The sequence below is a fragment of the Camelus bactrianus genome, chromosome 15, assembly GCF_048773025.1.
Source record: "Camelus bactrianus isolate YW-2024 breed Bactrian camel chromosome 15, ASM4877302v1, whole genome shotgun sequence".
NCBI classification, from domain to species: domain Eukaryota; kingdom Metazoa; phylum Chordata; class Mammalia; order Artiodactyla; family Camelidae; genus Camelus; species Camelus bactrianus.
In genome coordinates, this window is record NC_133553.1 from 53,614,950 (window position 1) to 53,636,222 (window position 21,273).

Genomic DNA, 21,273 nt, shown 5'->3' on the forward strand with positions numbered 1-21,273 from the left:
GCCTGAATTTTTTTCATTCTATTTTTCCTTCTAGTTTTTAATTGCACATACTATTTCTATCAATTTTATGGTTACCTTAAAATTTCTAGCATGCATATTTAACTTAACAGTCTTTAAAAGTAATTACCTCTTCACCCTCTTGAACAGTATAAGGACCTTAGAACACTTTAAATTTGATACCCATATTCTGTACAATTACTTTTGTTTGTTCTATCTTTTTAAAATGCCACATTACACATTACAAATTACACTTTGTTATCACTGCTGTCAATGTTTATGGAATTTGCTAACATGTTTGTTGTATATTCTCAGTATTTCCCCTTGCATTTCATATTTTTCTTTGGAGCTTTGTCCTAGAGTGCTTCCTTTAGAAGTTCCTTTAGTAAGCATCTCTTGGTGGTAAACTCTCTCCATTTTTGTTTTCCTGACGTCTTCATCCTGCTTATCTTAAAAGGTACTTTTGCCAGGTTTATAATTCCTGGCTGAGAGTTATTGTCATTTGGTATAATGAAGGTATTATTCCATAATTTTCTGGCTTCCATGGTTACTCTCAAGATGTCAGCAGTCATTTAAATTATTTATTCATAGATAATCTCTCTTTTCTCTCTGACTTCTTTTAAGAGCTCTTTAATTCAGATATGCTACAGTTTCTCATGATGTGTATAGGTAAGGATTTATTTTCACTTGTTCTTGGCATTGTTGTGACTCCTGAATCTGAGGATTTATGCCTTTCCACAATTTTAGCAATTCTCTTGCATCTCTTCATACTCTTTATTACTTTGGCTATCCTATTAAACACTTCTCTCTCCCTTCCAAGTCTCTTGACCTTTCTTTTATATGTCAGTCTTTGATTCTCTTTGCTGCATATGAGTATTCAAATTTATCTTCTGGTTTATGTCTTCTCCCTTCAGCTCTGTCTAATCTGATGAACTGACAATTGAATTTCTAATCTTATTATAGTTTTCAGTCCTAGACGTAACATTTCATTTTGTAAAGCCCTGTCCATTTTTAATAATCTCTTATTTATTCATAATTTTCAATATGTTTTTTCTTTAAGCACATTAATCTCATATTTTAAAAAATTCAATACCTGATAATTCCAGTATCAGCAATTTCTGTAGACTGATTGAATTACTTGGTTATTCCCCTGACTCCTGTTCATGGTAGGTTGGTTCCTTATGTGTTTTGTGATTTTTATTTTTAAGCTCACATCGCTGAAACTCTCTCTGTGTGAAGTCTGTGAGGCCTGGATTAAAGATACCTTCAATAGATAGAATTGTCATTTGCTTCTGTAAGCCAGTTGCAGCACTACAAAATCAAGAGCTACTTTAGTCTACTTTAATCTTTATTAATTTTTTCCAGGCTGCATAGATAATGTAAATTCTGTTACCAAAGTGAATGAAAGTTGACTTGAGGTTGTGAGTTTTCTTTTTTACCTTTATCCAGAATCCAGAGTCCAGGTCTCTCCCTCTGTGGGGCAAGGGGAAACATTTTTGTTTTGATGTTTGTTTTTTCAGTTTACCCTTTTCGCTGAGAATGTCTCCTTTAATGATTTCAGTATTGTGGAAGTGTCTTAATCTTAATTTCTGCCTAAATTGACCTTGTCTCCTGTTCCTCATTAAACTCAAAATCTCCGAACTACCAGAAATCAGCAATTATTGGTAAATGCCACCAGGCAACTGTGCATGTTAATGCTTGATTACCTTTTTGGATTCTAACTTTTAAGTGATTTTTGCCTCTGAAGAATTCCGTTATTTTCTTATCATTTAAGCTGTGCTTTTTAAAGATTTTTTTAATGTTTTATTCAAAATTTATAGGTATCCTGTACAAAAACATTACCTGTACACCATATTTCTGGAATTATAAATCTACAAATTTAAAATTTTGATGTAGTCAAATGTATCAACATTCCCTTGTATGGATTTTGTTTTTTGTGTTAAACATAAGAAGTTCTGCACCAATTCAAGAATATTCAAATATTCACATTCATTTTAATTTTGTAATTTTATGTCTTCAATATTTAAGTATATAATTCATTTAGAATTTATCTTGAAATATGAGAAGTAGAAATTAATTTTGCTCATGCTTAGCATGTATGAGGTCCTGAGTTCAATCCCCTATACTTTCTCTAAAAAAATAAGTAGGTAAACCTAATTACCTCCCCCTTCAAAATAAATAAAATTTTAAAGATTAATTTTATTTTTTTCTCAGATAGTTAACTTGTCCTAAAATTTAGGTAATTTGTCAAAAAATAGAAATACTAAATAGTAAAGGCTGAAGTTATTATCACCAATAAATAGAAATTGTATTTGAATACAAATTATAATTATATTTATTAGCTGCATAATGTGGAAAACCAATTATGAAAATGAATGGTTTTGTGTTTTTAAAATTATTTTAATTTCCTTTGTATTCTTGGAAAGAGGAAAGGCTTTTAATTCTTTGGTTTTATTTTTCAGTGCCTACTGTGGAAGATATCTTTTTTCCTCAGAAAAATTCCCAGGATACTCTGTAACAGGGCATTATAACAGGAAACCCTGGGAGCTAAACATTTTTGCTGTCCCCATGTACATATTATTTCTGTTTTTCTGAAGTCAGAATCTTGCATATATTTAATTCCCAATTGTGATACAATTATTGGGGATCTAAAAGAGAATTAGAAACAGACACATTAATTTGGGAGGGAAAAATGGAACTCTCTTATTCCCCAAGGATGTGGACTAGGAGGGTGGAGAAAGTGGTGCATGGATAACTTCTATGGAAGAGTATTGGGCTCTTCTTCATAGATTAGATCATGCGTTCTAGTCAGACTTCCCTGTATCCGTAGAATAATTTCCTTGCAAACTAGAAATTCACTGTCTGAGAAATAAAATTAAACTTCCAATTGCAACCTATAACTCACATGTCTACAGATATGTGTGGAAATTACACAGATTTGCATTATGGACACAATCTCAATCATTCAGCAATCATTTGTTGACTTTTTGAAATCCCATGCTGGGTCTTGATTAGGATAAGAAGAGACTTCAGTTTTCATTTATTCATAATGTGAGAGAACTGGTTATTTTTATTAATAGAACATATGAATTATTAGTCACATTTAAAAAAATCAAATAATAGAAATACATTTGAAACTTAAAGTATGTGGAGGAGACGACTCTCTGGAGATTTCAGATTTTATAGTGTTTTACTCTTGCTGTCGGAGCACGTACTGTTATTACTCCATGGTTTGGGATGAATAAGGCAGTTACAGATGGAATTAGAGTTACATTTTTGATGTGCTGGAAGTTGCTTTATGGACTATATACCTGAAGACTTGTTTACTTGTTATTTTTCCCTCATAAAAGAGATGTTACACAATTCTAAGCCACATTTTTGACGTATTTCATGAGCCCACAGCAAATGAAACAGTGTTAGGAACATTGTAGGCGTGCAATAAACACCTGTAAATTAACTGAAAAGGGAGCATAGGAAAACATTACCTTGTTTATTTTAACTTTATGGTTCATTGCATTCTAGATAAATGACAGTTCCTTGTAGGGAGAAAAACAGGACCTGATGGAATCTAGGAAAGGTGTGGAAAGGGAAGGTTGTCCAGCAGGTCAGAAAATTTGAATCGGTTGTCAAGAGTTCTGAATGTTTTTCCTGTTCAACGTTATGAAGTGCTTACCTATCATTAATTTTAGTTTGTTTTTATGTGAGCTTAGACTTTGGGTGATTTCTTGACTAGTGCTTTTTAATTTAACATTAGGTTTTTGGTTTGTTTTTTTTTTTTTTAATGATTTGCATTTTGTTTCACAACAGTTGCCCAAAATATCCTTGAAAAAGGAGGGCTGTGTTCACCTTTAATACTTAAAAATCACTTGGAGGCAGTTTAATTGAGTATGAATATGCGTCTGCAAGAAAGTAAAACATAACCAGAATGAGTAACCTTTGTTCTCTGAGGCTTATAGTGTATCATTTATGCTTGAAAAAACAGAATGAATTCATTTGTTTTAATGTCCAAAAACTTTGACCCAAGAGTTAAAAGGAGCTAGCTGACCAATATAGTAAAAATAGCAGCAAATTTACTTTTAACTGGGATGATATTTAACCTTACCTCTCTTCATCACAGGAGAAGTTGAAAACAGTTTGAAATACTTTCGTAGTGTCAGGAAGCACATTTAGAATGTCCACTCTGGTAATATGAAGTGTGGATCAGCCAAATTATCTGAATAACCCAGGCCCCAAAACCCACACTGGAGATAAAGGAGAGTTGTTTTTTAGTTTAAATTACCCAAATAGCTTATCTTTGTAATCCCATGACACTCAGTAATTGCTCAATCTTCATTGGATCCCTGCTGCCTTGTGGATAGAGCTACATAATAAAATGAAAGGATTTAAGAAAATAGTATGTCAGGAATCAGCAGCAAAGGCTCATTTTACTTTAAAAATGTTTTTAAATTAGAGATGATACATAACAATTTAGTTAAACCTGAAAAAATCTTGCTGGTCTCTTCACATATCTATATTTTGTTGGTTAATGTGGGAGATTTTGCTCTGTTGTTTTTTGTTTTCTGTTTTCTCTAAAGGAGAGGGTGGGTCTTAGCTTGATTTGATGTTCCCTCCCAGACCACTAATAAAGGCAGGCCTCTTTCCCAAAATGACTTTTCTATTATCTTTCCAGAAAAATGCTGATGACAATATTTTTCTTTATTACCCTTTATACTGGTCTCTCCAAGCCTTCTCAATTGAATATGATAACAGTCAAACAATTTAATGAATAATTTTGGGGCAAACAAAGGCCTTTTTCCTCCTGGCAGTCGTTTAACAGCTGTAAGTGTACCCTAGAAAGCACAAGAGAGAATATGAAACTCACAATTTAGTTGAGTTATTCCTTTTAGATTCTGAGTTTGATTATAGACAAAGTGACATTAATTAAATGGCTCTTTAATAATTAAGCACTTTTGTCCTTAATACTGTGCCACATACATTGTAGGGTGTAAAAGCTTTAAGATGTAGTTATTGTCATCAGTTTAGTCTGGATGAAGTGATCATATTTACATCCAATCATTCGGCAGTTAAACGGTGGCATAAGATAGCACTGACTAAATAGCAAAATAAGCAGTGTAAACAGCAAGTACAATAAGAGCTCCTAATGGGGTCACATATCAGTAGAGAACGTTTGAGTTAACCAGAGGAGTCACATTGCACTTGGGCATTAGGTGTCAAAGTCAATACACAATATAAAAAGTATGTGAAATCTCCTATAGATTTCAGTATATACCAGTCACAAACACATGCTGCACTGGATACTGACATGCTTGCTCTCTTTCTTAGCAAGTTCCTTTATTATACAAACAGATCCCTGAAGAAACTGTCTCGAGTTTATCTTCAGACCCCACAATCAGTCTCGGCATCATGAGCTGCCTGTTCTGTGGGAGGTACGTGGGAAGTGGGCCTGACTGACTCGGCATCCCTTGCTCCTTTAATGGAATAGCAGGCAGAATTGTCCACAGTTTACACTTCTTTTTCTCAAACCCTCTCCTTTCTATTAAACCTGTACAGGCAACTTTACATAACTTAAATGTGTATATGATATGTTCCACTGTATGTAAGTTATTCATAGCCTTATTGTCTCTTTACCTGTAGGTGGTAAATTCTGAATTGTTTTCACTTGGTTGCATTTCAATTTTGTGCATACTTGGCTTAGTATATTATTTTCTCATGATTGTGTTTATAAGATCAAGTCTCTTATTCAGGACTTTTGTATTCTCCACTATCATTTTTCTATATTTTCTTTTTTAACCTTTTAGTTTCATGGGAGGAAAGATACTCTTTCTATAAGCTAAAATCACCCCCTGTTTTGAATCTTATTCCTTTTCATTTCCTCTAAAATTCCATCTACTAAAAGACTTACCAATCAGAAAATATTAAGGAGTACCTACTATGTTGCAAAGTATTGAGCTAAGCTTTGGAAAAGAAACTTTGAAGTACATCAGAAAGGAAAACAGGGACATTCATTAGCTCAAAGAACCATACTGTAAATGCCAAGCTGGTGATATAGAAGGTAAATGATGTGGCTGTTCAAAGGAGAGACATTCCCAGACTGGAGTGAATGGCCTGAAAAAGTCTGAGGTAGAGGCTGGGATTGAGTCAAGCCCAGAATCTTGGGTAGGATTACGATAAGCAAATGGCAGGATGCATTTATAATTACATTTATTCAGATCGAAATAAATGAGTACTACCTGGTACTGGTCCTCTATGAGCTCATGGTCTAGTGATGGAGACAAATAGGTGAAAAAATAAATTTCAACACAATGTGGTAAATATAGGGATTGGAATAAAGTCCTCTGGGGGCACAGGGACTGTTGGATCCTGATGTAAGACAGCAGGTGTCATTTGAACTGTACTTTAACAGTAGATAGGGGATGCAGGGCACATTAGATCAAAGAAAGCATTTCTTCTAGACATGGATCTGGAGAGAGCAAGCTTAAGCCTCCAGGGTCATGACAAAGGACTTGGGAAGAGGAGTGTGGCACATGGGGAAGCAGATTATGAAATGTCTTTTAAGACTAGGGAAGGCCTTGCATTTCAACTTGTAGGAAAAGAGGAGGCAAAAGAGAGTTGTAAGCCACAGCATGACATTATCAGATTTGGTTTCTTACAAGAAAATGCATGAAGCCTGGTGACAGGGAGACCAGCTGAAATTGAAAGCTACACAAGGGTGAGGTTGTGTTTAATCCCTCTTGGTATGCTCAACACTATCACGTGGTAGGTGCTCTATAATCTTTTACTGAGCTGAACCTTTTTGTTACCTGAAAAGCCTAAGGAAAGGTTGAGTGTCCAAACTAAGGCCTTAAACAGTGGAGATGGATAGAAGTAGTCAAATTTGAGTGAGGTTGTGAGATTAAATCCATAGGGCTTATTGTCTGATCAGATGTAGTGGGAGGTGATTAGGAAGAAGAGAAAGCTGAAGATAATGCCAGGGCTTTTCTCTTGGGAGATCAGATGGATTTCTCATGAATTAAAACAGAAACCACCATGGGCTCTCTTTTAGAGAGGATTTCTTGTTCAACTACATCCAGTGAGCAACTGGGAAATACAGGCCTGGAGAATTGAGGGTGAGATTTGAGGTTGAGGATATTGATTTTAGAGTCTTGAGCAGAGAGTAGTTGGGTTGGAGATAGATGAGACCACACAGGAATGGCCATCCTCTGAGGAATGGATGAGGGTTGTTCTGGGTTGAGCAGTGTCCCTTCCACCTCTTGTGGCTCCCCGGCAAATTCACATCAACCCAGAACCTCAGAATGTAACTATTTTTGGAAATAGGGTCTTTGTAGGTATAATTAGTTAAGATGAAGTCATGCTGGGTTAGAATGGGCCCTAATCCAATGACTGGTATCCTTCTAAGAAAACAGAAATGCAGATTAACAGTGGAAAAGGTCATATGAAGACAAAGGCAGAGATTGGGGTCATGCTTATATAAACCAAGGAATTCCAAGGATTACCAGCAACTACCAGAAGCTAGAAAGACATAAGAAAGGACTTCCCGTAGAGCCTTCAGAGCTAGCAATGTCCTGATGACATTTTGATTTTGGACTTTTCATCTCCAGAATTGTGAAGAAATATACGTATGCTGTTTTAATCCACCTAGTTTGTAGCACTTTGTTATGGCAGTCCTGGGAGACTAATACAAGGACCATAGATGGACCCTAGAATCTGACATTTAAGAGCAGCAGAGGAGGAGGACCCATGAAAGAGGCAGAGAAGGGATAGTCCCAAGGGCGGGAAGAGCCATGTGAGCATAGGTGTGGTTTAACTGGAAGAGACAATTTGTGTCAAGGGATGGTTTAGAGATAGGGTTCCCAAAGGGACTTAGAACCAGTTTGAGGCGCACTTCTGTACCAGATGCAGGTTTGTGGGCAGCCTCTGGCCATTGAGGGCAGACAGGGCAGGATGAATCTGGGCTATTTCCATGCTTTGAATCTTCTGTCTCATGTTCAGCCTTCCCCAACGTTGCCTCCAAACTCACACTGATCTCCCCTATTGTGTAAAGGACAAAACAAATGGCCCTTGATCTAATCTGCTGCCCCTTCTCACCTCCCTTTATGTCACTGCCTCCATTTCCTCACCACTCATCCTCTGGGATTTGATTTCTCTCCTTCGTTTCTCAATTAGTCTTTAACTTGTTAAATCCACAGCCTCTTTCCCTCTCCTCGTTTTCCTTGACCTCACTGCATCTCTGCAGCATCAACATTTCTGATCTTCTCTGCCTTGTTGAAAGTTTTCTTCCTATGAATTCTCTGCTGGTCTATTATTCCGCTTCTTGAGTTATATCTCGGTCTCCCCAGGGTTCATTCTTCCTGCTGCTGCACAGTGTGGACTAGATGATTCTCTTGGGTTAAGTATGACTTCTATCATTTTCTTCCTTCCTCCCACAGTCAATTTATATAACTATTCATTGAATAAATTAATTTGAATTAATTCAAAACATATTAATGCCAGCAAAATTCATTCTTTACATCTGATCTCCTTCCGACCTAATCTAATTTTGGTCAGGAATATTGAGCATCAATTTTAATCTGTGTCTGGTTAGAATTTCTCTTATTTTATTTAAAGTATTTCCTTAAGGAGCTCATTGAAGAAAATTTGAAAAATATATAAAAGGAGAAGGGAGAAAAACTTACCCAATATTTCCTTTCACCTTTTTTTTTTTACATGTAGGGATTCATTGTTTATTTTTATAAGCATAGTTAAAAGCAAATGTTTTATGTAAATCTGTGTATCTATGATATATGTTTGTCTTCTGTATTTTAATTTAATATCATAGCATAAGCATTTTCATGTTATTACCAGTCCTCGTAAATATTCATCATGGCTTGCATAATATTCTGTTGAGAGGTTATATTAATTTGTCCTTAACCATTTTCCTATGTTCAACATATAAGTTGTTTCTATGTCTTCCTATTACAAATAATAGTAAATATCTTTGTGCACAGAGCTTTATGTTAGTCTAGATTTTTTTTTTAATGATATATTTCCCCAAATGGACTTTTTGGAAGCAGGATATAAACATTTAAAACCTTAGTTTTTATTGTCAAGTTGCTTGTAACAGAGTACTACCAACTTGTATATCAGCAATCTATAAGAGTATTAATTTACCACAGCCCTGCTAAAATGTTTACTTAAATTTTCTGCTCTTTAAATACTTAACTTTTTTCCTCCCAAGAACACTGATGGTGTGTCTTAGTGAATACACTTAGAATTCAGATATTTTAGTGATACATGCATTTAGGGACTGATAGTAGAAACTAAGTGGATGACAAGGGTTTGCCTTTCATGTTTACTTGGAAAATGAGAATCTCAGAAGGGGAAAGATCTGAAAAGAAAATTTGATATGGTTTTAGAAGCAGTCTCTTTGAATCTATGGGACAGTATTTGGCTGGAATTTTTCTGTAATTCCTCTGCAGAAAAGAAAATATTCTTAATTTCTTAATTTTAAGCAGAAAAACAATTCCAGCAGAGAGGGAGTAACTTTCTCTCTGCAGATATGAGATTCACTTTTCCTTATAGAAAACATCTTTCCAGAGGCATGTACAGATGAACATATTCTGATGTGTTTCTTATCTGCTTGCCAAATGATTTACCTCAAGCTTTGTTTAGCAAAGATTATATGAGACAAACATGTGTTACCCTAATGTAGGTATGTGCTGTTTGTGGTGTGTAGGGTCAGCTCAAAACATTAATTAAATTCTTCCTGCTGGTTTATACAGAGTGTACCAGTTTATGGAAGAAATGTTATGTGTATGGAGAGTCCTTTCAAAAAATCTGGGATCTGATATGTTACAGAAAACAATCCATGTCTTACAAACTCTGATTTCTGGAGTCATTTTCTCATAGCTTCCTGGTTCCTGGTTAATGACAGGAATAAAATTCAGAAAAGAATATAGGTGCTTGATAGCACGTAAGTAGTATGTTCTGTATTCTCAACTTTTGGACAAATCCAACCACTATTAATATGCTAAAAGCTTAATTTTGTAGAATGTTAAACATTCATGAAAGGAATGATGAAAGAAAGGATAGGTTTCCTGCCAGCATTGCGGTCAGCAGCAGTACTCTGGCCTGATTACTTAAGCCGATGTTTTTCCTAAATCAGTCATGAATCAGTAATTATCAAGTTTTGCAATACTAGGCAATTCTCTTGAGAATAGCAAATGATTTGTAATGTTAAGTTGATAGCTTTTTGAAAAAAGAAATATTTTGGCTCCTCTTGATGGGTTTCCCTGGGCACTGGGCAGAACCTCTGTTGATTTAATGGGACTTTGTAGAGGCTTTGTAGGTTGAGCTTTCCTACATGATCAGATAGCACATATTTGCTTTCTTTCCCCACAAAAATAAGAATGCTGCTGGTGTATAGTGTATTGGTTTTGCTTCCATTCATTTGGTTTAACCATTTAAACCACAATTTAGTCCAAAAAGAAAAAAAAAAGACAGAAGTCACAGATGAAAATTCAGGAATCAAGGTTTTTGCTTTATTCTGTTTCTTCCAGCATGTTTTGTGATGACCTGTTTGATAACTATCTTCTTCTGTCATAAGATGTTCTCCTTTGTACACTGGGATTGTAGACCTCAGAGTTGAAAGGGACTTTGTGAAAATTTTCTAATTCCATCCCCTACTTTCTGAAGCTCATAGGAGTTTTACTGTCTCAGTTTCAGAGCCTGAAATTGGTTCAACAGGGATCTAAATGTGCTTCTTTCTCTTACTTAGTAGAGCATTAGCCAACATGCCTGCATCAACGCAGTTGCCTTATTTTAGATACAGGGAACCTGGAGCTCAACTGATTACACTCTTTGTGGGTTGTTCTGATCTGCTACATGACACCGGAATTTTAAACAGCTTGCTACTTGGTTGTCCAGGACCCTCATGCTGTTGCCTTTTACAATCACCATCCTTCAACTACATATTTACTCAGGAGGCCTTTATAACTTTTCTGTGTCCACTCCCTGCTTATTTCACTTTGAGGACACTCTTCTTAGACAAATCTTTGACAACACCTTTGCTTGGAGGTTCCCAAGAATTTTAATGTCTTTATGTTGCAGGAGGGCCCCTCAATGTGGGGACCAGTAGAGACCCCATCAGATGAGCTTTTCAGAATAGAATCCTACGTATCTCTTCTTCAAGGGGCTACATTTTTAGTTCTTTAGTTAGTCTTTGTCTTGGGGTGCTCCTTGTCTAATAGCCCTGATCCCCTTTGAAAGCTAGTGAATTTTGGCATTCTGAGTCTCTCCCACACACTCTGACCCCAGGAGTTTGGTCAGGCTTTTGGTAGGAGTTATATATCCCCATTCTCTGTTTCCTCACCACTGGTTCCGACACCGCCTCTGGTACCTGAATGAGACTGACTCCTGGCTAATCAGCAACATTGTCACAGTTCTGCAGTGTGGGTTCCCAGATTTGTCTATTGTGCTATCAAGAGGGAGCTTGCAGAAATTCACACAATCACAGGATTGGAAGGGAGCCTACTGGTCATTGAATGCTTGAGTCACCCTTGCAAAATCACTGCCAAGTAATTATCTAGCCTGACGGGAAACTTATTACCTCCCAAGGCGTTTCATTCTAATTCAGACAGTTCCGACTGGTGGGAAATTCTTTCTCATACCTATTCAGTGTTGATGTATTTCCTGTACTAAATAAAACAGAATTCCTATTAATTAGGCCCCCCAGAGTCTTTCCAGAGTTGACTTAATACCTTTGGGAGGAAAACTTATTTGCATTTACAGAACTTGGTGGCTGTTGTCCTGTGAAGTTCAGAATGCAGACTTACATCATCAACAGACCTGTAGTGGGCATTTAATATAAAACACTTGTTGAACTAAACTAAATTATTCTCTGAAGAAAGCAGCAACGACTAGAAGTATAGTGCTTATAGCATGCGTCATTCTTTTGGCAGCTACTGCCTTGGGCTTTTAGTTACTTTATATGCATGAGTCTTGCCTATACAGCTAGTTGTTAAGCTTCTCAGGGTGTGGACTTGTCTAGTATGTGCAGTCCCTAACAAGACTTACTCATAACCTTGCATTCACAGGATCAGTTAGTGTTTTGCAAGAAAGCGAAAGTGCAAGAATTGCTTCTCCTATTACCGAATTGCTTTTCTTCTTCGCCCCAGATGATGAGTGGTGGTGGTGGTGGCGTGTGTGTGTGGGTGTGTGTGTGCATTGGCATTAGCCCAGGGCCAGTTCTGTCTTATTGATGGTTTTGAAACTAATTACCCAACAGAAACAAGTTTTCCCAGGCCAGCCTGCAAAAACCTATTACCTCTTTGTCTCTGACAGGGCTGCAGCATTGGCAGAGCCACATTAGGGGTTAAATTGACACCTGGGCATTGGTCTGGCAGCCTGACAGTCACATACCAGGAACACCCTTCACTCATCTGCCTGGTACACACTTCCTCATTCTTCAGGCCTCGGCAGGAATGTCTCTTTGTAGACCTTCCTGATCTATCCAGGCAAAGTGATCACCTCTTCTTTCTTGTCCTTACTGTACTGTGGACAGTCTTCTATTTTTATACATGCTGCATTCCATATATCTTACTTGCTTCTGCCACTGTCTCCTTTGTTATTCCATGAACTTCTGGAGGAACGGGACTGAGTCTCATTTCTCTTTGTTTCCCTTGTGCCAAGAAAAGTGACTTGTGCAAAGCGGGGAGATACTCAATATTTTTGAAAGAATGCCTATTAAAATAGATGAGTTGTTTGTGATGACTTGGGAAGTGCATTCCCAAATGCTCAAGAACGTATTTACAAACAAACTTTTGGAACATAACATTTTTTGAAGTTGGGGATTGCTTGCACTGTTTTACATGCTATCGGGCCTGTGCTTGTGATAGGCATGACTACACAGCATCCTTTCGGTTAACTATAGTAAGGGGAGTGCAATTCAGATAAGCTATGAACCGGAATGGGAATAAAGTGGGGCACCCTCTGAAAATACGGACCTTCTTAGAAGTCCCGAAGGAAAACAGAGTGGCAAGTGGGACATGGCATCCACTGGGTATGGCAACCAGGAACAGATCAGCCAAGCAGTTGGCATTACAAAGTCTAATGGAATAAATGAGAAGCCCCCAAGTGGCTGAACATGCAGCCAACCCTTGAACAACTGGGTTTGAACTGTGTGGGTCCATTTGTTTGCAGATTTTTTTTCAATACCAAATAGTACTGTGATACTACATAATCTGGTTGGTTGAATATGCGGATTCAGTACAGGAGATATTGGTGCCGGGGTCAGGGGGGTAACAATAAAGTTATACGCAGATTTTGGATTGTGTAGAGGGTCAGTGCCCCTAACATTCCCATATTGAGGGCCAGTGTAGTGGTGGGAATTGAGGAAGAGGTCTTCCTCAGTAGTGTTGACTGCTGATTGGTCAGCCAGCGTCAGGGAATCTGTGAGCAGATAAGAGGGGTATATGTAAAGGAAATACTGGCAAGAGCCCAGCAGAGCTTCAAAACTAGGGGGACACTGGCCTTTTATCATTCATTTGTTCTACAAATATTTATTGAATATTGCTATAGACTGAATTGTGCACCCCAAATTAATATATTGAAACCTAATCCCCAAAGTGGCAGTATTTGGAGGTGGAGCTTTTGGGAGGTTTCCACCCTCATGAATGGGATTAGTGTCCTTATAAAAGAGACTCCATATGAGGACATAGTGAAAAGACAGCCGTCTATATGAGCCAGGAAGCAGGTCCTTACCAGACACTAAATCTGCCAGCACTTCAGTCTTGGACTTCCCAGCCTGCAGAACTATAAGTAATAAATTTCTGTTGTTTATGAGCCACCTAAAGTATTTTGTTATAGCAGCCTGAATGGAGTAAGACAAATACTTGTGTGAAAATTCTCCCTAGAGGAGGTGAATTCTTGATCTGATTATCTGTAGGAAAAGAAGGAAGGGTGTCGTTACCAGCATTGGGGCACATGACCAGAGCTGGACAAAATACTGGGACATGATGTGAATTCCTTGTTATGAGGCTGGAGCACCCTTAAATGCCTACTGTTTCCAGTCAGGCTTTCTAGAGATGGGATAGGGTAGAGCTCCCAGGGTCAAATAAACTCAGCTATGGCAAAAAGAAGGTCTGGGGACTGGGTACCAAGAAGGGCCTGACAAACACCTCTTGACTAATAGCATTGCATCCAGCCTACAACTCTCCATTAAACCATGAAATATAGTTGATTGGCTATATCAGATGGTAGCTTGGCATAGCAGAGAACAAGAAACACTGATTTTAATAACATCTTACACATGAAAAATACTCCCATTTTCACATTTCATTGTTTCATGGGACCCCAGAATTCTCTGATATAGGCCAGTGTGGTATGCCCATTTTTCAGTTGAGTACATTAAGGCATTAACAGTTTAAATGGATCATCTCACTCCTGGTTAGCTAGTGGCAGAGACAGAACTAAAACTATCAGCTCCTTATCGCTAAATCACTGCTCTTTCCCTTATGCCACTGCTCTGCTCATATGATGCTGTGACAACTCTTGGAGGACAATGTTCACTGAGAATTCAGTCCAGGTTTGATTGACTTCTGGAAAACATGACCTAACTGGGTCTAAGCATTCAAGAGGATAATCTTAACAATAATCATGAATCCAAATATTAGTTAAGATACTTCATTTAAGAAATATGCTTCAAATGTGTCAGGAAACATACAAAGACTCCTGCCTTTGTGGAACTCACTTTGTAGTCAGGGGATATATAAAGTAAACAAATAAAATAATTAAATAAATTATATATCAGAAGGTTTTAAGTACTATGGAGAAAAAAGAAAGCAGAATAGGGGGAATTGCAGGGCCTTAGGGCAAAGGACAGGTTGCAGTAGTAAATAAGCCTCATTGCAGTGAAAGAAGAATATTTACTGCAGTGTACATGTAGATACTGGACTGTTGCATTAGTCAAAAAGATTTTACCTTTGCAATTTTGGCAAGATTACTGTGGAATTTCTTTAGAGTTAACTGTTAGAAAATCTAGGGGTTTAAAGAAATATAGTGTGTTATTTATATATAAGTTATTTGCCCATTATTTAATAATTACATATCAGGGTTTGCTTTGATAATTGGAATTCATAGTTATATTCCTTTTCCCCTGTGATATTTGAAATATAAGTACCCCACTTTGGTTCCTATGATCCTGTTTAGCATTTATTTGGTTTCTTTGTTGTTCCTTTTCTGTTGATGCAGCCAGCCACTGTCTCCTCATTACCTGTGAAATCTAATAAAAAGTTATTCTAGCATTTGGAAAAAAAAAAAAGAAATATGCTTCAATTTGAATTAAGTGAGTTATTATCTGTTTTAAGGAGTTCTCCTTAAATGTACTACAGTAAATTAGCAATACTAGAGATGTAAAAAATATCAATTTCTAGTAAAAATGTTCCAAATTTTATAATTTCTCTGTGTTGCTGAATTATTGAGTTCCCACGATGTGCTAAGCACTATCCCAAGCTTTGAGAAAATGGCGATCAACAGAACAGACAAAATTCCTTTGTCATAGGGCTTTTGTTCTAGTTGGGGAGGGGTTGTCTGTGGAGGAGACTAACCGAAACCAAGTAAAATGTAAAGTATGTCGGATGTTGATGAAAGCTACAGAGGAAAAATGCAGCAGGGTCTGGGGACAGGATATATGGGGGTGGGGAGGGGTTCCAATTTAAAATAGGATGGTTAGGAAGGCCTCAAGAAAAGCTCAAAGGGAATACATCTCTATGTACTTCTTCAAAATCTACAAAATAAAAAATTAGTAAACATCCAAACTAGCTATCAATAATTATTGGTGAGTACACACACACACACACACACACACACAAACACACAACCCAGCATTTACTTTTAAAGTTAATTCTCAACTTTATTCACATAGACAATGAAATAAATCTGATTTTATGTTTTTGTGGAAGCATATGGAATTTAGCTATCACTAATTCCTGCTTTTTTGTTTGCAGACCTCCCACTGTTTAGCTCAGTGATAAAATTCCACAATAAATTTTGACTTGAAAGATTTCAGGATATCATGAAAATGGGAATGACGAATGAAGGCTATGAGATGAGGCAAATATTTGGCAAATCCTGTAAAGCACTTAGAACAAGCTTTATTAAGTGTGGTGGAATCAGATGATCATTACTGTTTTTTATTTTTATCTGGAGTCAAACATAATTAAAATAAAACATTTTCTATGGATTTCCAAATTAGCCTAACAATTTATTGGTCTCCAAAGATCCTTCTAGATGGTAATCTTGGCGTGGAGTTCTACAAGAGGACTCTCTAGATCTGGAAAGGAGTTGGAAAATAATTTGTTTAAAAACAAAACAAGAACATCCCAAGAAACACCGTGAGAGAAAGTTTTGTGACATGTTGAGAATTCAGTTGAAAGGTGCTATCAGTGATTCTATGGCAAGCTTAGCACTAAAATGCCCAGTTTGTCACGGTTTAGAGCTGCAAAAATCAAGAAGGAAATGTTGTAGCTGCCCTCTTGTGGCCAAATTGGAGGCTTTGCCTCTCTGTCTCAGTACTTGCAGGAAACAAAATTATTCCACCCCACGTTCCCAGAACACCCCCTCCCCCTGCCAGCTATACATGAATAATGTAAAAGTAATAAAACATTTCAAGTTTTCAGACGGGGCTCAAAAGACGCCCGCCCTGCCCCGCCACCTACCCACACCCACACCCATACAGCAGGACCCTGCAGGTCAGTCAATACATACTTTTTAGTTCAGCAAAACTCTAAGCAATTGGAAGATTGTATTAAAATTGTGGCCCCTTCCATCACACCCCAAGGGAAGCCACATGAGATTTCTAAGAGAATTTTAAAGATGCTATCTTCAACTCTACAAATGCTTTTTTGAGGGGTTCGGGGAAGTGGTGGGAATTAACAGCAGAGGTTGATATAGGAAATAACAGGTAGGGCTTTGGTACCTCTCAGCTGGATAATCAAGCTAAACCACTTAACCTGAGAGCTGAAGTTTCTGTTTCTTCGTATGTAAAATCAGAGAGTTCAAAAGCAGTATCCCTTTTAGCTCTAAAACTATAAATAAGTAAGTTGATGGACAGGCAAACTGCTTTTTGGTCTCTGGGATTTCTTTCCTTTCTGGTTATGTGGCTTTATGATTAGTGAACTAAAGAGCCATTAGGGGAATTGTGTGATGAAACTTTTGGAAATTACAGGGCGATAGGGAGATTTGTAGAACTGCCTCATTCATACAAGTACTGAATTTATTAAGTGTCTGCTATGTGCTGTGCATTATTCCAGGTATAAGTAATGCAATAGTAATAGGGAAAAGGAGATCCTTGTCTTCACGGTGCTTATAATTTGAAAAAATTTAAATTCAACCATTCTTATGTGGCTTTACACAGTTTGCTTTGATGTTCTTATGATTCTGAAAATAATCTGAAGGCGGAACTTACTTCAAATATTGAATGTCTCCAGAGGTCTTCTAGGTGGGATGGGCTTGAAGCTGAAGAAAACTCCTAGTAAACTTGGGCAAGAAATGGGTCTGAAATCAAAACTTCAGGGTCAAGGGAGTGTGCATTTTGGTGAGGATTCTAGTAGAAGAGGTGCCTGGCTTTGCTTGGGTCATCGTGAAAACTGTCCTTCCATGGGCCTTTTTTTTTTTTAACATAAAAGGAAATCCTAACAGATCCTATATCTTTTTGGATACTACCTTATTTGTGCTCTGTTTCATATCATGTTTTAGTATGGTTAGTTCAAAAAGAAAGACTATATTTTAAATGATTTATAATTTTATTTAAATTTTTTATTTTATCAGGCTAAGATTGTTTTCCTTGTTTTGTTTTTCCCTCAAGTCCTTATTCATGCTCTGACATCTAAAGTGGAGAAAAAAAATCATAAATTTTGAAGTATTAATTGTTTTGGTTGTGAGAAATCTTAGCTATACATTACTAAAATGAAACTTGACTTGTTAGTTATATGGATATACAAATGTGTGTAATGATCAGGTTAAAGGATATTGATAAAAATGATTATTCCAGATTATAAGAAGTTCTGGGAGGACCTCTTGATGACAGATTTTTTTTTTTCTGTTGCCCTGGTATTTTCGGAATACCTTACACATCATCTACTATATGTGTCTTTGTTGTAAGTTAGAGTTTGGTTAGATAGAACATTTGAACTCTATTCAACTTGGCAGTGCAAAGAGTCTGGAGTCCAATGATTTGTCTTTAGGGCGGTGTTTGGGGAATAACAAAATATTTCAGAATCGTTAAGGGTATTACAAGAGGGAATTTGGGAGTGGTTGAAATGCTTTGTGTACTTCTAAGAAGGCAGGATGGGAGAGATTAGAGGAGGAAAATGGTTTTAAAAATTTCACTTAGTGATTTGTAAATATAGTAAGCATTACTGCAGGTTCATGATAAAATTAAATGACCATAAACTATTAAAAAGATGAGGATTTTTCTGATCTCAGTTTAATAAAACTGAAAAGGTAAAACAAACAAACAAAATTTGCATGTTACAAAGGCAGGGTCATTGATAAGTAGTATTAGGTCCCCCTCCTTACCAAAGATATATCTGTTGTGAAGACTTTTAGATACAGGTTGTGTGATATCATTTTGGTACAAATAGTGATACCTTAGATTACTGCTTTGAACATTATTTTCAGGTAGATAAGCTCTGAGTAAGGTAGTGTGAAGTCTTAGAACACAGACTGGGTTCAGAGTGTGTGGGTCAGTTGGCTGTGTGGTCTTGAATAACAGTTTAGCCTCAGTTTCTTTACTCGTAAATTGAGTTAATTCCTCTTCTCGAACAGGCTTATCCAGAGAAGCCTCCATGCTTTCCCCTCCCTACATATTCCAAGTTTCTGGAAGAGTTTTGCTATATATTTCTCTGTTCTCCAAGAATATGCCAATCAGCAAGGCCTAAAGAGCTAAAAGAAGAAAAAAAAATGGTTTAGATGGTATTATTTGGGTTAAGCAGTGCATGAAAATTTAAACTACCTCTTCTAGCTATGCCAAACAAAGAAGGTTGTATTTAATATTAAAGGCAAGTGGGTCTTAGCCCCATGACCTATAAGGAAATATGCATTTTTGGTTTTTTGTTTAGGTGTGGGGATATGGAGAAGAAGAGCGGGGTTTACAATTCCTGCATATATGGCTCAATGGCTTATCTAAACATAAGCACGTGGTTGTGATTTGAACCTAGTTGTTGATTGCTTTTAACTCAGACCTCTTTACTACATGCATTTGTTCTTTCATGTCATTCAAATATTCCAACGATTGGGTGTACATTACTGAATATAGCTCTTTTGTCTTTATGGACAAGACTATGTTTAGAGCATTTCCTAGTTCTGGATCACAAATGCAAATGCATGTGCAGGGCAGAAGTGAAGCAGGGCCCACCTAATGCAACTGTGAGCACTGGTGGCTGTGGTGAATTGGAGACCATTTGCTTAGCCCAGAGAGTAGCCGCTAGGCAGCAGCTTGCTTCCATACAGGTGTGGGCTATATACTGCCAGATCTTCGAGCAGTTTTTTTGAGAGAAGTCAGAAATACAGGCTTTCGTATGAACACTCCTGATTTTTAAAACACCATACAAACCAAACAGAGCTCATTATCTGAGGACTGCCAGTTTGAATACTCTGATTACAGCTGAGGTTAGTGCCTCTTTCTTGATTTACCTCTTAATAGAATAATGAACAAGAGCTAGATAACCTGGGGACAAATCACAGCATCACCACATACTAGCTGTGTGATCTTGGCAAATTACTTGGCATCTCTGTGGCTTAGTTTCCTCATCTATGAAATGGTGATAATAATAGTACTTATCTCATAGGGTTTGGGAAAAGAATCAAAAGAGTTAAAATATATAAAGTGCTTTTAATAGTGTTTGGGACGTAGTAGGTGCTACTGAAGTGTTTAATATTATTAGAGCCTCTTTTGTGTCCTTTCACCCCTTTTCCTTATGAGGCCTGGGAAGAGAGGAGGGAAAACAGAAGCAAACCTTTATTGAGCACTTCAGTGTACCAGGAATTATAGCGGATGCCTTGTTTGACATTTCTCATTTAATCCTCAGGTAGACTCTTGAACAGGTTTTATTCCCATTTTACAGTAGAGAGAACTGATACCCTATGAAATTCAGTAACTTGTCCAAGGCAGAGTTAGGATTTGGACTTAAGAGGATCTGATTCCAAAATCCATTGTTCTACCAGAAAGTTTTTCATCCTCAACTCAGGAGATTTATTGTGAATTTGATGCCTGACAGAATCTCTTTCATAAAGGAATTTAAGGGAATTGCCTCCTAAATGAATTAACTTGGGTCCAATTACTAGTGAGAGTTTTGTTACCCATAAACCTACTACCCACCCCCTGCTTCGCCCCCCAAGGCAAGCATGAGCTCCTTGAAGGTAGGGACTGGGTCTCTGTTCCATCTAAAGCTCCCAGCTATTCAATGATTTCAAATGCTTATAAAGGAATGAAAGAGGGACTCAAAATAGGAGGCTGTCAATCTACACAGTGTTCGGGAGTCAGACATGACATGTGACAGATCTAGCTAGGCCAGTATAGGCCCTCAATTACTGCACTAAAAGTCCCAAAATATTATTAAACCTTTGCCTCCTTTCCTAATAGTGTTCTTTAGGGTGTGAATGAATACAACCATATTGGATGGGAGGAATGGAGGTGTGTGTCAAAGGAAGGAAGAAGGAAGGGGAAAAAAGAATGAGTGGGAAGTCTGTCTGTAGAGGTAAAGAGAGCAGGAGGTAAGAAAGGCAAATTCATTGAGTAAACGTCCTGTCAGCTGCACAAAATGATTTTAGCTCAGATGAACTTCCCAAATTAGGACAGAATCAAAAATTACATACAACAATTTCTTTGGAAAGCCTTTTCTACCTCAACATGCTGTTTTCTGCTGAAAAAAGCTTTTTTTTTTGATAGGTGGAATAGAACAGTGTAAGAAGTTTACTTAAAAGAATATCTGCTATTATAAATCACACGAAGTCTTTCCCAGTTAGGGCTAAAGACAGTACATCAACAACCCTGAAACAGAAAATTGTGAAAATCTTTTTGCTGGCTGGTGATATGTTTTTTTGCAGATTTTAATGCCTCTTCTATATGAGAAGTTTGAATGTCCACAGATCTTGCTATCCCTGCCTTATTGACTCAAATGTGTTAGGAATCAGTGAAATTATCAAAACCATGAACTGAATGACTAATAGGTCTGTTTTCAAGAGTCAAGTGGAAAACCAACAGGCAAATAGAAGTACACTTCCCACTCTGTCCCTTTGTCA

General features: G+C 37.2%; 1 protein-coding gene across 3 annotated transcripts in view; it reads left to right on the forward strand.

Annotated features, from left to right (window-relative positions):
- The window catches only part of CCDC85A (coiled-coil domain containing 85A), a 1,028,435-nt gene that overhangs the window by 232,064 nt on the left and 775,098 nt on the right, over positions 1 to 21,273 (forward strand). The gene's annotated exons all lie outside the window — the stretch shown is intronic.